The sequence below is a fragment of the Panulirus ornatus genome, chromosome 48 (assembly GCF_036320965.1).
Source record: "Panulirus ornatus isolate Po-2019 chromosome 48, ASM3632096v1, whole genome shotgun sequence".
NCBI classification, from domain to species: domain Eukaryota; kingdom Metazoa; phylum Arthropoda; class Malacostraca; order Decapoda; family Palinuridae; genus Panulirus; species Panulirus ornatus.
The window spans coordinates 10,159,447-10,177,136 of record NC_092271.1 but is presented as its reverse complement, the minus strand read 5'-3'; the positions used below and the strand labels follow the sequence as shown (position 1 = coordinate 10,177,136).

The following is a 17,690-nucleotide window of genomic DNA, read 5'->3' as shown; positions in this document are numbered from 1 at the left end:
CGTCCCCAGTGCCCCAGAGAGATGCACTTGGTGCCACTGTCCTTGGAACCCAAGAGTGACCCATTGTGTTTCGGTGTCCTTGTAAAAGATTATTTTGTCCGTGTCTGGGCGCATGCTACGTCTAGAGTGAAGCCGCATCACGGGTGTTTACGTGTACCTCTCCGGTTGCTATCCCAGCACTGATAACGGGGAAGGCACCCACTCGCAGCTATCAACATATTCTGAGCGTCTTGAGAGGACTAGGCTAACCAGTGGTACCGTGTGTTTTGGTTGGGCGACAGGACTCCTCGTAGTCACATTCAGGCCGGCATCACCACGGTCGTCGTTGACAAAATGATGTCAGGATTAAGTGGAACCAAAATAGTTGTCTTCAAATACGTCAATGCAATTTACGTGTATTGCGGACGTAACTCATAAAGGGAACAATATCACATGCATCCTGTTGCCAAGACCTGGATCATCATTTTCAGTGATGATGCCACTTGATGTACGCAACTTCACATGAGACTGTTGGTAACACCGCGAGACATGGATTTTGCTACATTCTTTTGGGGTAAAATGTAGTACTTGTTGCCACACTTTCATGATAATGGCATGAAAATTCCTAGTTTTGTCAGTGGTCTACAGCAATGGTTCCCGACCTAAGCGGCAAACCCCCAACCCCCCTTCCCCCTTTTCCCATGGGCATATATATATATATATATATATATATATATATATATATATATATATATATATATATATATATATATATATATATATACATATATATTGGAAAGGATCACAATTTTGCGCGTGATCAAGTGTATTCCTATGAGTCCGTCCACGGGGTGGCGACGAGAATGGATGAAGGTAGCAAGTATGTATATGTACATATGTATATATGTATATGTATGTGTATGTATATGTATGTATACGTTGAAATGTACAGGTATGTATATGTGCGTGTGTGGGCGTCTACGTACATACATGTGTATGTTGGTGGGTCTGGGCCATTATTCGTCTGTTTCCTTGCGCCACCTCGCTAATGCGGGAGACAGCGATTAAGTGTGTGTGTGTGTGAGTGTGTATATATATATATATATATATATATATATATAGATAGATAGATAGATAGATAGATAGATAGATAGATAGATAGATAGATAGATAGATAGATATAGATATAGATATAGATATAGATATATTGAAGGGAGTGGTAGGCACTAGGGGGCGCTAAGAGGAGTTTAGGAAATTTCACAAAAACAGTATAGAACCATTGATTGTTTCCCGAATACATACGTATCAGACCTCCATCCACTGACCTCAATTGCAACATTAATAATGGCTGACAGTTCGGTGGCCATAGGTTAGGTAAGAGTTTTCGACAGAGGATATTCAAGATATATAATTTATCTGAATTTCTATGACATGGGCATCAACCATTGTTGTCTCTTGAAAGAAGGCGATGGGTTGAGAAAGGTTGGCGATAACTAGACTTAAGATCTCAGAATACGAGATTAGTAAACAGTATATCACAGATATCTCCAGAGAAAATTAATCAATAATACAGATGTAAAATTCACCTTATCAAGAAGTGATATAGAAGCAGTTTGTTGAGTCCACTCACCCTCGGCCTTGCTGCCCGACCCTCGCTCCGGGCCTTGTATAACTTAACCTCGCTTCACACTCCTCTCTTTAAACGGTTACGCAACTTTCCGTGACGGAGTTCAGTATACCTCCTACACTACCCTCATTTCAGCTGAAGCGTTCCGTGCCAGCTCGATATCAATTTACTTCAGTTTTGGACGACGGGAGCAGAGCTATAGCGGGCTAGGTATAAGGCCGTTCCCAGCAGGCGAGAGCCATCAGGTGCTAGGTATGAGGTCGTCCCCAGTGGGAGCAGAGAGTTATAAGGGCTAGACATAAGCAGGAGCAGATAGCCGATAAGGGCCAGGCATAAGGGCATCCCCGACAAACCGATAAGGGCCAGGCATAAGGGCATCCCCAACAAACCCCGACAAAATAAAATAATAAAAATAAATAAATAAATGTATTCTTAATCCCCTATCCCCAGGGATATATATATATATATATATATATATATATATATATATATATATATATATATATATATATATATATTTTGCTTTGTCTCTGTCTCCCGCGTTAGCTAGGTAGCGCAAGGAAACAGGCGAGAGAATGGCCCAACCCACCCACATAAACATGTATATACATACACGTCCACACACGCAAGTATACATACCCATACATCTCAATGTACACATACATATACACACACAGACTTATACATATATACACATGTACATAATTCATACTGTCTGCCTTTATTTATCATCATCCCCACCCCGCCACACATAGAATAACAACCCCCTCCCCCTTCATGTGTGCGAGGTAGCGCTAGGAAAAGGCAACAAAGGCCCCATTCGTTCACACTCATTCTTTAACTGTCATGTAATAATGCACTGAAACCACAGCTCCCTTTCCACATCCAGGCCCCACACAACTTTCCATGGTTTACCTCAGACGCTTCACATGCCCTGGGTCAATCCATTGACAGCACGTCGACCCCGGTATACCACATCGTTCCAATTCACTCTATTCCTTGAACGCCTTTCACCCTCCTGCATGTTCAGGCCCCGATCACTCAAAATCTTTTTCACTCCATCTTTCCACCTCCAATTTGGTCTCCCACTTCTCTTCGTTCCCTCCACCTCCGACACATATATCCTCTTGGTCAATCTTTCCTCACTCATTCTCTCCATGTGACCAAACCATTTCAAAACACCCTCTTCTGCTCTCTCAACTACACTCTTTCTATTTCCACACATCTCTCTCACCCTTACATTACTTACTCGATTAAACCACCTCGCACCACATATTGTCCTCAAACATCTCATTTCCAGCAAATCCACCCTCCTGCGCACAACTCTATCCATAGCCCACGCCTCGCAACCATACAACATTGTTGGAACCACTATTCCTTCAAACATACCCATTTTTGCTTTCCGAGATAATGTTCTCGACTTCCACACATTCTTCAAGGCTCCCAGGATTTTCGTCCCCTCCCCCACCCTATGATTCACTTCCGCTTCCATGGTCCCATCCGCTGCCAAATCCACTCCCACATATCTGAAACACTTTACTTCCTCCAGTTTTTCTCCATTCAAACTTACCTCCCAATCGACTTGACCCTCAACCCTACTGTACCTAATAACCTTGCTCTTATTCACATTTACTCTTGACTTTCTTCTTTCACACACTTTACCAAACTCAGTCACCAGCTTCTACAGTTTCTCACATGAATCAGCCACCAGCGCCGTTTCATCAGCGAACAACAGCTGACTCACTTCCCAAGCTCTCTCATCCACAACAGACTTCATACTTGCCCCTCTTTCCAAAACTCTTGCATTCACCTCCCTAACAACCCCATCCATAAACAAATTAAACAACCATGGAGACATCACACACCCCTGTCGCAAACCTACATTCACTGAGAACCAATCACTTTCCTCTCTTCCTACACGTACACATGCCTTACATCCTCGATAAAAACTTTTCACTGCTTCTAACAACTTGCCCCCCACACCATATATTCTTAATACCTTCCACAGAGCATCTCTATCAACTCTATCATATGCTTTCTCCAGATCCATAAATGCTACATACAAATCCATTTGCTTTTCTAAGTATTTCTCACATACATTCTTCAAAGCAAACACCTGATCCACACATCCTCTACCACTTCTGAAACCACACTGCTCTTCCCCAATCTGATGCTCTGTACATGCCTTCACCCTCTCAATCAATACCCTCCCATATAATTTACCAGAAATACTTAACAAACTTATACCTCTGTAATTTGAGCACTCACTCTTATCCCCTTTGCCTTTGTACAATGGCACTATGCACGCATTCCGCCAATCCTCAGGCACCTCAACATGAGTCATACATACATTAAATAACCTTACCAACCAGTCAACAATACAGTCACCCCCTTTTTTAATAAATTCCACTGCAATACCATCCAAACCTGCTGCCTTGCCGGCTTTCATCTTCCGCAAAGCTTTTACTACCTCTTCTCTGTTTACCAAATCATTTTCCCTAACCCTTTCACTTTGCACACCACCTCAACCAAAACACCCTATATCTGCCACTCTATCATCAAACACATTCAACAAACCTTCAAAATACTCACTCCATCTCCTTCTCACATCACCACTACTTGTTATCACCTCCCCATTTGCGCCCTTCACTGAAGTTCCCATTTGCTCCCTTGTCTTACGCACTTTATTTACCTCCTTCCAGAACATCTTTTTATTCTGCCTAAAATTTAATGATACTCTCCCACCCCAACTCTCATTTGCCCTCTTTTTCACCTCTTGCACCTTTCTCTTGACCTCCTGTCTCTTTCTTTTATACATCTCCCACTCGATTGCATTTTTTCCCTGCAAAGATCGTCCAAATGCCTCTCTCTTCTCTTTCACTAATACTCTTACTTCTTCATCCCACCACTCACTACCCTTTCTAATCAACCCACCTCCCACTCTTCTCATGCCACAAGCATCTTTTGCGCAATCCGTCACTGATTCCCTAAATACATCCCATTCCTCCCCCACTCCCCTTACTTCCATTGTTCTCACCTTTTTCCATCCTGTACTCAGTCTCTCCCGGTACTTCCGCACACAAGTCTCCTTCCCAAGCTCACTTACTCTCACCATCCTCTTCACCCCAACATTCACTCTTCTTTTCTGAAAACCCATACAAATCTTAACCTTAGCCTCCACAAGATAATGATCAGACATCCCTCCAGTTGCACCTCTCAGCACATTAACATCCAAAAGTCTCTCTTTCGCGTGCCTGTCAATTAACACGTAATCCAATATCGCTCTCTGGCCCTCTCTCCTACTTACATACGTATGCTTATGTATATCTCGCTTTTTACACCAGGCATTCCCAATCACCAGTCCTTTTTCAGCACACGAATCTACAAGCTCTTCACCATTTCCATTTACAACACTGAACACCCCATGTATACCAATTATTCCCTCAACTGCCACATCACTCACCTTTGCATTCAAATCACCCATCACTATAACCCGGTCTCGTGCATCAAAACCACTAACACACTCATTCAGCTGCTCCCAAAACACTTGCCTCTCATGATCTTTCTTCTCATGCCCAGGTGCATATGCACCAATAATCACCCATCTCTCTCCATCAACTTTCAGTTTTACCCATATTAATCGAGAATTTACTTTCTTACATTCTATCACATACTTCCACAACTCCTGTTTCAGGAGTACTGCTACTCCTTCCCTTGCTCTTGTCCTCTCACCAACCCCTAACTTTACTCCCAAGACACTCCCAAACCACTCCTCCCTTTACCCTTGAGCTTCGTTTCACTCAGAGCCAAAATATCCAGGTTCCTTTCCTCAAACATACTAACTATCTCTCCTTTTTTCACATCTTGGTTACATCCACACACATTTAGACACCCCAGTCTGAGCCTTCGAGGAGGATGAGCACTCCCCGCGTGACTCCTTCTTCTGTTTCCCATTTTAGAAAGTTAAAAAAATACAAGGAGGGGAGGATTTCTGGACCCCCGCTCCCGTCCCCTCTAGTCGCCTTCTACGACACGCGAGGAATGCGTGGGAAGTATTCTTTCACCCCTATCCCCAGGGGAGTGGGGGAGGAATGGGATGTATTTAGGGAATCAGTGATGGATTGCGCAAAAGATGCTTGTGGCATGAGAAGAGTGGGAGGTGGGTTGATTAGAAAGGGTAGTGAGTGGTGGGATGAAGAAGTAAGATTATTAGTGAAAGATAAGAAAGAGGCATTCGGACGATTTTTGCAGGGAAAAAATGCAATTGAGTGGGAGATGTATAAAAGAAAGAGACAGGAGGTCAAGAGAAAGGTGCAAGAGGTGAAAAAAAGGGCAAATGAGAGTTGGGGTGAGAGAGTATCATTAAATTTTAGGGAGAATAAAAAGATGTTCTGGAAGGAGGTAAATAAAGTGCGTAAGACAAGGGAGCAAATGGGAACTTCAGTGAAGGGCGCAAATGGGGAGGTGATAACAAGTAGTGGTGATGTGAGAAGGAGATGGAGTGAGTATTTTGAAGGTTTGTTGAATGTGTTTGATGATAGAGTGGCAGATATAGGGTGTTTTGGTCGAGGTGGTGTGCAAAGTGAGAGGGTTAGGGAAAATGATTTGGTAAACAGAGAAGAGGTAGTGAAAGCTTTGCGGAAGATGAAAGCCGGCAAGGCAGCAGGTTTGGATGGTATTGCAGTGGAATTTATTAAAAAAGGGGGTGACTGTATTGTTGACTGGTTGGTAAGGTTATTCAATGTATGTATGACTCATGGTGAGGTGCCTGAGGATTGGCGGAATGCGTGCATAGTGCCATTGTACAAAGGCAAAGGGGATAAGAGTGAGTGCTCAAATTACAGAGGTATAAGGTGAAGGCGTGTACAGAGCATCAGATTGGGGAAGAGCAGTGTGGTTTCAGAAGTGGTAGAGGATGTGTGGATCAGGTGTTTGCTTTGAAGAATGTATGTGAGAAATACTTAGAAAAGCAAATGGATTTGTATGTAGCATTTATGGATCTGGAGAAGGCATATGATAGAGTTGATAGAGATGCTCTGTGGAAGGTATTAAGAATATATGGTGTGGGAGGAAAGTTGTTAGAATCAGTGAAAAGTTTTTATCGAGGATGTAAGGCATGTGTACGTGTAGGAAGAGAGGAAAGTGATTGGTTCTCAGTGAATGTAGGTTTGCGGCAGGGGTGTGTGATGTCTCCATGGTTGTTTAATTTGTTTATGGATGGGGTTGTTAGGGAGGTAAATGCAAGAGTTTTGGAAAGAGGGGCAAGTATGAAGTCTGTTGGGGATGAGAGAGCTTGGGAAGTGAGTCAGTTGTTGTTCGCTGATGATACAGCGCTGGTGGCTGATTCATGTGAGAAACTGCAGAAGCTGGTGACTGAGTTTGGTAAAGTGTGTGGAAGAAGAAAGTTAAGAGTAAATGTGAATAAGAGCAAGGTTATTAGGTACAGTAGGGTTGAGGGTCAAGTCAATTGGGAGGTGAGTTTGAATGGAGAAAAACTGGAGGAAGTGAAGTGTTTTAGATATCTGGGAGTGGATCTGGCAGCGGATGGAACCATGGAAGCGGAAGTGGATCATAGGGTGGGGGAGGGGGCGAAAATTCTGGGGGCCTTGAAGAATGTGTGGAAGTCGAGAACATTATCTCGGAAAGCAAAAATGGGTATGTTTGAAGGAATAGTGGTTCCAACAATGTTGTATGGTTGCGAGGCGTGGGCTATGGATAGAGTTGTGCGCAGGAGGATGGATGTGCTGGAAATGAGATGTTTGAGGACAATGTGTGGTGTGAGGTGGTTTGATCGAGTGAGTAACGTAATGGTAAGAGAGATGTGTGGAAACAAAAAGAGCGTGGTTGAGAGAGCAGAAGAGGGTGTTTTGAAATGGTTCGGGCACATGGACAGAATGAGTGAGGAAAGATTGACCAAGAGAATATATGTGTCGGAGGTGGAGGGAACGAGGAGAAGAGGGAGACCAAATTGGAGGTGGAAAGATGGAGTGAAAAAGATTTTGTGTGATCGGGGCCTGAACATGCAGGAGGGTGAAAGGAGGGCAAGGAATAGAGTGAATTGGAGCGATGTGGTATACCGGGGTTGACGTGCTGTCAGTGGATTGAATCAAGGCATGTGAAGCGTCTGGGGTAAACCATGGAAAGCTGTGTAGGTATGTATATTTGCGTGTGTGGACGTATGTATATACATGTGTATGGGGGTGGGTTAGGCCATTTCTTTCGTCTGTTTCCTTGCGCTACCTCGCAAACGCGGGAGACAGCGACAAAGAAAAAAAAAAAATATATATATATATATATATATATATATATATATATATATATATATATATATATATATATAATATATATATATATATATATATATATATATATATATATATATATATATATATATATATATATATATATATATATATATATATATATATTATATATATATATATATATATATATATATATATATATATATATATATATATATATATATATATATATATATATATATATATATATATATATATATATATATATATATATATATATATGTGTGTGTGTGTGTGTGTGTGTGTGTGTGTGTGTGTGTGTGTGTGTATGGATGGATGGATGACCAAGACACTCCATGGGCGCAATGCAAATATTCAACTAAAGATCTCACACACAAAAGCTACAGCAGGCACCTAACATTAACGTTCTGCGGTTTCTCTAATTATAACCCTGATAACTGGCTTGAAATTTTAAATCTGTCTGTCCAACTTGTCAAAAGTGATTGATATATATATATATATATATATATATATATATATATATATATATATATATATATATATATATATATATATATATATATATATATATATATGTGTGTGTGTGTGTGTGTGTGTGTGTGTGTGTGTGTGTGTGTGTGTGTGTGTGTGTGTATGGATGGATGGATGACCAAGACACTCCATGGGCGCAATGCAAATATTCAACTAAAGATCTCACACACAAAAGCTACAGCAGGCACCTAACATTAACGTTCTGCGGTTTCTCTAATTATAACCCTGATAACTGGCTTGAAATTTTAAATCTGTCTGTCCAACTTGTCAAAAGTGATTGCTCTACTCTGTTGGGATGTCCTTACAACGTTTCCGTCTATGAATCTCATTCAAACGCGTCTTTTCCCATTGTTTCGTCGGAAATCTGTATAAATGTATGCAGATGTTTAACCATCTGGTGTTCATGCGAGGAGACCAGCGGCTGGGAGCCGGCTGAAGGTGAGAGGGTGGTGGTGCTCAGACGGGGCAGAATAGATGACGCATCCACCTCTAGCTGTTATCATTACTCATTTGATGATTTAATTGGGTGCATTGGGTATACAAAGTCTCCACAACATCACCCACACATGTTCTCAGCCCATGTTCACTATGTTAATGGCAAACACCTACAATACTTCTTGAGTCATAAAAGTGATAGTTTGTATACTTATCTATTCTTGTATATGTATATGGTGACGTATAATGTATGAAAATGAACAAAAAAAAAAGCTATTAAATAACTTTCTATAAATGTAAGATCCTGTAAGCACTGAAGAATAGGGATGATACCGATACACAACAATCATCATCCCTATTACACTTTGGACGGTCAGTTGCAGTATGTGGTGAAGACGACTTCCAGAAATGTCTCTCACAACATTTCTACACAGAGATAATGTTTGGTTATATGTTGTTAAATCACAAGTTTAAAGCATGTGCATTTAACCAGTTTTCTTTAAATACAAAAATCATGTAGAGATTTTCATCCCTATGCTTGTCAGCTTTAACTTTTCACGCTTTCGTGCCTGCATCATCTTACTTTTATTATAACAAGAAGATAATAATTGGTTACTATTATTATTATTATTATTATTATTATTATTATTATTATTATTATTATTATTATTATTATTATTATTACTATTATCATTATTATTATTATTATTGTACAACATACCCTAGGCACCCTTTTTCATGTATATATATATATATATATATATATATATATATATATATATATATATATATATATATATATATATATATATATATATATATGCGCTACCTCGCAAACGCGGGAGACAGCGACAAAGTATAAAAAAAAAAAAAAAAAAAAAAAAAAAAAATATATATATATATATATATATATATATATATGTATCTTTCATACTATTCGCCATTTCCTGCGTTAGCGAGGTAGCGTTAAGAACAGAGGACTGGGCCTTTGAGGGAATATCCTCACCTGGCCCCCTTGTCTGTTCCTTCTTTTGGAAAATAAAAAAAAAAAAAGAGGGGAGGATTTTCAGCCCCCCGCTCCCTTTTAGCCGTCTTCTACGACATCCCCAGGGATGATATATATATATATATATATATATATATATATATATATATATATATATATATATATATATATATTGTTGACTGGTTGGTAAGGTTATGTAATGTATGTATGACTCATGGTGAGGTGCCTGAGGATTGGCGGAATGCGTGCATAGTGCCATTGTACAAAGGCAAAGGGGATAAGAGTGAGTGCTCAAATTACAGAGGTATAAGTTTGTTGAGTATTCCTGGTAAATTATATGGGAGGGTATTGATTGAGAGGGTGAAGGCATGTACAGAGCATCAGAGTGGGGAAGAGCAGTGTGGTTTCAGAAGTGGCAGAGGATGTGTGGATCAGGTGTTTGCTTTGAAGAATGTATGTGAGAAATACTTAGAAAAGCAAATGGATTTGTATGTAGCATTTATGGATCTGGAGAAGGCATATGATAGAGTTGATAGAGATGCTCTGTGGAAGGTATTAAGAATATATGGTGTGGGAGGAAAGTTGTTAGAATCAGTGAAAAGTTTTTATCGAGGATGTAAGGCATGTGTACGTGTAGGAAGAGAGGAAAGTGATTGGTTCTCAGTGAATGTAGGTTTGCGACAGGGGTGTGTGATGTCTCCATGGTTGTTTAATTTGTTTATGGATGGGGTTGTTAGGGAGGTAAATGCAAGAGTTTTGGAAAGAGGGGCAAGTATGAAGTCTGTTGGGGATGAGAGAGCTTGGGAAGTGAGTCAGTTGTTGTTCGCTCATGATACAGCGCTGGTGGCGGATTCATGTGAGAAACTGCAGAAGCTGGTGACTGAGTTTGGTAAAGTGTGTGGAAGAAGAAAGTTAAGAGTAAATGTGAATAAGAGCAAGGTTATTAGGTACAGTAGGGTTGAGGGTCAAGTCAATTGGGAGGTGAGTTTGAATGGAGAAAAACTGGAGGAAGTGAAGTGTTTTAGATATCTGGGAGTGGATCTGGCAGCGGATGGAACCATGGAAGCGGAAGTGGATCATAGGGTGGGGGAGGGGGCGAAAATTCTGGGGGCCTTGAAGAATGTGTGGAAGTCGAGAACATTATCTCGGAAAGCAAAAATGGGTATGTTTGAAGGAATAGTGGTTCCAACAATGTTGTATGGTTGCGAGGCGTGGGCTATGGATAGAGTGGTGCGCAGGAGGATGGATGTGCTGGAAATGAGATGTTTGAGGACAATGTGTGGTGTGAGGTGGTTTGATCGAGTGAGTAACGTAAGGGTAAGAGAGATGTGTGGAAATAAAAAGAGCGTGGTTGAGAGAGCAGAAGAGGGTGTTTTGAAGTGGTTTGGGCACATGGAGAGAATGAGTGAGGAAAGATTGACCAAGAGAATATATGTGTCGGAGGTGGAGGGAACGAGGAGAAGAGGGAGACCAAATTGGAGGTGGAAAGATGGAGTGAAAAAGATTTTGTGTGATCGGGGCCTGAACATGCAGGAGGGTGAAAGGAGGGCAAGGAATAGAGTGAATTGGAGCGATGTGGTATACCGGGGTTGACGTGCTGTCAGTGGATTGAATCAAGGCATATGAAGCGTCTGGGGTAAACCATGGAAAGCTGTGTAGGTATGTATATTTGCGTGTGTGGACGTATGTATATACATGTGTATGGGGGGGGGGGGGAGGTGGGCCATTTCTTTCGTCTGTTTCCTTGCGCTACCTCGCAAACGCGGGAGACAGCGACAAAGTTTAAAAAAAAAAAATATATATATATATATATATATATATATATATATATATATATATATATATATATATATATATATATATATATATATATATTTTACTGATAGTCTCTCACCCCAACTCTCATTTGCCCTTTTTTCACCTCTTGCACCTTTCTCTTGACCTCTTGTCTCTTTCTTTTATACTTCTCCCACTCAATTGCATTTTTTCCCTGCAAAAATCGTCCAAATGCCTCTCTCTTCTCTTTCACTAATACTCTTACTTCTTCATCCCACCACTCACTACCCTTTCTAAACAGCCCACCTCCCACTCTTCTCATGCCACAAGCATCTTTTGCGCAATCCATCACTGATTCCCTAAATACATCCCATTCCTCCCCCACTCCCCTTACTTCCATTGATCTCACCTTTTTCCATTCTGTACACAGTCTCTCCTGATACTTCCTCACACAGGTCTCCTTCCCAAGCTCACTTACTCTCACCACCTTCTTCACCCCAACATTCACTCTTCTTTTCTGAAAACCCATACTAATCTTCACCTTAGCCTCCACAAGATAATGATCAGACATCCCTCCAGTTGCACCTCTCAGCACATTGACATCCAAAAGTCTCTCTTTCGCACGCCTGTCAATTAACACGTAATCCAATAACGCTCTCTGGCCATCTCTCCTACTTACATAAGTATACTTATGTATATCTCGCTTTTTAAACCAGGTATTCCCAATCATCAGTCCTTTTTCAGCACATAAATCTACAAGCTCTTCACCATTTCCATTTACAACACTGAACACCCCATGCATACCAATTATTCCCTCAACTGCCACATTACTCACCTTTGCATTCAAATCACCCATCACTATAACCCGGTCTCGTGCATCAAAACCGCTAACACACTCATTTAGCTGCTCCCAAAACACTTGCCTCTCATGATCTTTCCTCTCATGCCCAGGTGCATATGCACCAATAATCACCCACCTCTCTCCATCAACTTTCAATTTTACCCATATTAATCGAGAATTTACTTTCTTACATTCTATCACATACTCCCACAACTCCTGTTTCAGAAGTATTGCTACTCCTTCCCTTGCTCTTGTCCTCTCACTAACCCCTGACTTCACTCCCCAGACATTTCCAAACCACTCTTCCCCTTTACCCTTGAGTTTCGTTTCACTCAGAGCCAAAACATCCAGGTTCCTTTCCTCAAACATACTACCTATCTCTCCTTTTTTTACATCTTGGTTACATCCACACACATTTAGGCACCCCACTCTGAGCCTTCGAGGAGGATGAGCACTCCCCGCGTGACTCCTTCTTCTGTTTCCCATTTTAGAAAGTTAATACAAGGAGGGGAGGATTTCTGGCCCCCCGCTCCCGTCCCCTCTAGTCGCTTTCTACGACACGCGAGGAATACGTGGGAAGTATTCTTTCACCCCTATCCCCAGGGATAATATACATATATATACACACACACACACACACACATACACACACATACGCACATACACACACACACACACACATATACATATACATATGAAAAATGTAAGAAACAATTTAGAAAACAAACTTTTAGCTTGAAAAGAATGAAAAAAAATGAACGTCACATAATGGATCAACCTCTGGCTATGGAAAAGGAAATGTACAATTTATTCACACAAACGTCAAAAAGATGTTCTGGAAGGAGGTAAATAGGGTGCGTAAGACAAGGGAGCAAATGGGAACTTCAGTGAAGGGCGTAAATGGGGAGGTGATAACAAGTAGTGGTGATGTGAGAAGGAGATGGAATGAGTATTTTGAAGGTTTGTTGAATGTGTCTGATGACAGAGTGGCAGATATAGGGTGTTTGGGTCGAGTTGGTGTGCAAAGTGAGAGGGTTAGGGAAAATGATTTGGTAAACAGAGAAGAGGTAGTAAAAGCTTTGCGGAAGATGAAAGCCGGCAAGGCAGCAGGTTTGGATGGTATTGCAGTGGAATTTATAAAAAAAGGGGGTGACTGTATTGTTGACTGGTTGGTAAGGTTATTTAATGTATGTATGACACATGGTGAGGTGCCTGAGGATTGGCGGAATGCGTGCATAGTGCCATTGTACAAAGGCAAAGGGGATAAGAGTGAGTGCTCAAATTACAGAGGTATAAGTTTGTTGAGTATTCCTGGTAAATTATATGGGAGGGTATTGATTGAGAGGGTGAAGGCATGTACAGAGCATCAGATTGGGGAAGAGCAGTGTGGTTTCAGAAGTGGTAGAGGATGTGTGGATCAGGTGTTTGCTTTGAAGAATGTATGTGAGAAATACTTAGAAAAACAAATGGATTTGTATGTAGCATTTATGGATCTGGAGAAGGCATATGATAGAGTTGATAGAGATGCTCTGTGGAAGGTATTAAGAATATATGGTGTGGGAGGCAAGTTGTTAGAAGCAGTGAAAAGTTTTTATCGAGGATGTAAGGCATGTGTACGTGTAGGAAGAGAGGAAAGTGATTGGTTCTCAGTGAATGTAGGTTTGCGGCAGGGGTGTGTGATGTCTCCATGGTTGTTTAATTTGTTTATGGATGGGGTTGTTAGGGAGGTAAATGCAAGAGTTTTGGAAAGAGGGGCAAGTATGAAGTCTGTTGGGGATGAGAGAGCTTGGGAAGTGAGTCAGTTGTTGTTCGCTGATGATACAGCGCTGGTGGCGGATTCATGTGAGAAACTGCAGAAGCTGGTGACGGAGTTTGGTAAAGTGTGTGGAAGAAGAAAGTTAAGAGTAAATGTGAATAAGAGCAAGGTTATTAGGTACAGTAGGGTTGAGGGTCAAGTCAATTGGGAGGTGAGTTTGATTGGAGAAAAACTGGAGAAAGTGAAGTGTTTTAGATATCTGGGAGTGGATCTGTCAGCGGATGGAACCATGGAAGCGGAAGTGGATCATAGGGTGGGGGAGGGGGCGAAAATTTTGGGAGCCTTGAAAAATGTGTGGAAGTCGAGAACATTATCCCGGAAAGCAAAAATGGGTATGTTTGAAGGAATAGTGGTTCCAACAATGTTGTATGGTTGCAAGGCGTGGGCTATGGATAGAGTTGTGCGCAGGAGGATGGATGTGCTGGAAATGAGATGTTTGAGGACAATGTGTGGTGTGAGGTGGTTTGATCGAGTAAGTAACGTAAGGGTAAGAGAGATGTGTGGAAATAAAAAGAGCGTGGTTGAGAGAGCAGAAGAGGGTGTTTTGAAGTGGTTTGGGCACATGGAGAGAATGAGTGAGGAAAGATTGACCAAGAGGATATATGTGTCGGAGGTGGAGGGAACGAGGAGAAGAGGGAGACCAAATTGGAGGTGGAAAGATGGAGTGAAAAGGATTTTGTGTGATCGGGGCCTGAACATGCAGGAGGGTGAAAGGAGGGCAAGGAATAGAGTGAATTGGAGCGATGTGGTATACAGGGGTTGAAGTGCTGTCAGTGGATTGAATCAAGGCATGTGAAGCGTCCGGGGTAAACCATGGAAAGCTGTGTAGGTATGTATATTTGCGTGTGTGGACGTGTGTATGTACATGTGTATGGGGGGGGGGGGGTTGGGCCATTTCTTTCGTCTGTTTCCTTGCGCTACCTCGCAAACGCGGGAGACAGCGACGAGGTATAAAAAAAAAAAAGAAAATATATATATATATATATATATATATATATATATGTGTGTGTGTGTGTGTGTGTGTGTGTGTGTGTGTGTGTGTGTGTGAAGCGTCGTATCTTGAAAATGGCGATCAGGAGGTGACCTGACGAGGCGGGTTTAGGGAAGTTGTGTGCGTGACGCATCATGCACTCATTGATTTACCCGAGCCCCTTAGGCAAGACGGTACGTCCCTGATGAACAACAGTAAGAACCTTGAGCACGACGGTAAGATCCAAAGCACGATGGTAGAGCCTTAAGCACGACGATACGATCCTTGAGAACGACGGTACGATCCCCTAGCACGATGGTAGAGCCTTGAACACGACGGTACGATACTTGAGCACGGCCGTAAGATCCCAAGCACGATGGCAGAGCCTTGAACACGACGGTACGATACTTGAGCACGACGGTACGATCCCCTAGCACGATGGTAGAGCCTTAAACACGACGGTACGATACTTGAGCACGACGGTAAGATCCCAAGCACGATGGTAGAGCCTTGAACACGACGGTACGATACTTGAGCACGACGGTACGATCCCCTAGCACGATGGTAGAGCCTTGAACACGACGGTACGATACTTGAGCACGACGGTACGATCCCCTAGCACGATGGTAGAGCCTTGAACACGACGGTACGATACTTGAGCACGACGGTAAGATCCCAAGCACGATGGTAGAGCCTTGAACACGACGGTACGATACTTGAGCACGACGGTACGATCCCCTAGCACGATGGTAGAGCCTTAAACACGACGGTACATTACTTGAGCGCGACGATACGATCCCCTAGCACGATGGTAGAGCCTTGAGCACGACCGTACGATCCTTGAGAACGACGGTACGATCCTCTAGCACGATGGTAGAGCCTTGAACACGACGGTACGATGCTTGAGCACGACGGTACGATCCTTGAGCACGACGGTATTACTAGTACCCTCGAGCATGGTGGAGTGGTCTTAGAGGCCGTACCGTCGTGCTCGGGGATCGTAATGACGTACTCGAGGACCGTGCCGTCGTGCTCGGGGATCGTAATGACGTACTCGAGGACCGTGCCGTCGTGCTCAAGGGCCTTACCGTTGTGCTCAAAAGGTTATAACATATAGGTAGGAAGGGGTACGGTGCCCCCTCCCTAGTAGAGCAATGTGGTCAGTAGAGCTGATATCACTTTCCACTGACGTCACATACCCATTTCTTGTCATGATGTGTACAGAAAGGCTTTCATTACAGTGATGTCAACAGAGATGTTAGCATTTATTCCAGACGTGTTACCTAGACTGCTGAAAAGGCTAAACACATAAAGGTATTCAGGATACATTTAGATGTTTTTAAGTGCCACGCAATGTCTCACCTGGGCTGTGTCTCGTCCACACTCTGACCTGGGTAAGTTCTGGTTCATATTCTTACCTGGGTAGGTTCTGGTCCACATTCTGACCTGCTTAAGTTTGGTCCACGTTCTCACCTGGTTAAATTCTGGTCCATCGTCTTATCTGGGTAGGTTCTGGTTCCACAGGCCTTCCTGGATAAATTCTGGTCTACATTTTCACTTGGACGAGGTCCACATTCTCACCTGGATAAGTTCTGGTCCAGTCTTACGTGGGTAACTTCTGATTCATAGTCTTACCTGGGTAGGGTTTTGTTACGAAGGTATTGCAGTACGTGGTGATCCGCTTCCTTATCTTCTGTTTTATCAAGTTGTTATCAGAAAAGTTTGTTCTGTCAAACTCTGGCGCTCGTCCACGCTCACTTTGGGTGCCAAGCTTCACTGTTTTCGTGTAACAGCTAGTCAGAAAAAACTCTCTCGCCTATAAATTTTTCTTTGCTCTTAAACTGGATTTTTTTTAGAAAGTACTTCCATCAGATACTTCCTACCGCTTCAGCAATGACTGCACTATTTGATCTTTCGATGAAAATTCGAACTGAGTGGGTCTCACATGAAGTGTGTTAAGAGAGCACGACGGCGGCCATGAGTGGTAGGTCAGCATAGCAGGATTGTGGCCGTGGGCGGGAGGTTAACATAGCCGGACCGTTACCCACATCCTCCACAGGGCAAGAAACGAGCGGCAGCGAGACGAACCCTGTCGACCATGTCCGATAACACTTTTATCTTATCTGGTGCATTTACAGATAACGGATTCACTGGATTTACTGTCAGCCTTCTGTCACTGCTTGTACGTGACTTCAGCTCGTCGGGACTGTGGACCTAAACCTTTATATCACTAGAGAAATATGGGAGATGTTATATATACGTTTTCAATTTCGTCACCCATATTCTAATCAGGCCTAAGTTTTCTAGAGGCGTATTTTATTATACTTAATTATATATCATATTATCCTCCATCGCCATTTCCTGCGTCAGCTAGTTAGCGCCAGATAACAAACAAAGAATGGCCTATCCACTGTTCGTTATATAT

At 42.3% G+C, this 17,690-nt stretch overlaps 1 protein-coding gene across 3 annotated transcripts in view; it reads right to left on the bottom strand.

The window, feature by feature from the left end:
• The window catches only part of LOC139764076 (uncharacterized), a 239,659-nt gene extending 222,326 nt beyond the window's left edge, over positions 1-17,333 (bottom strand). The window contains exon 1 of one of the 3 annotated variants that reach the window (XM_071690550.1): positions 16,901-17,333. The gene's annotated coding sequence lies outside the window, so the exon portion shown is untranslated. The other 2 variants (XM_071690554.1, XM_071690552.1) reach the window with 2 other exon arrangements.
• Positions 17,334-17,690: the final 357 nt, after the last annotated feature.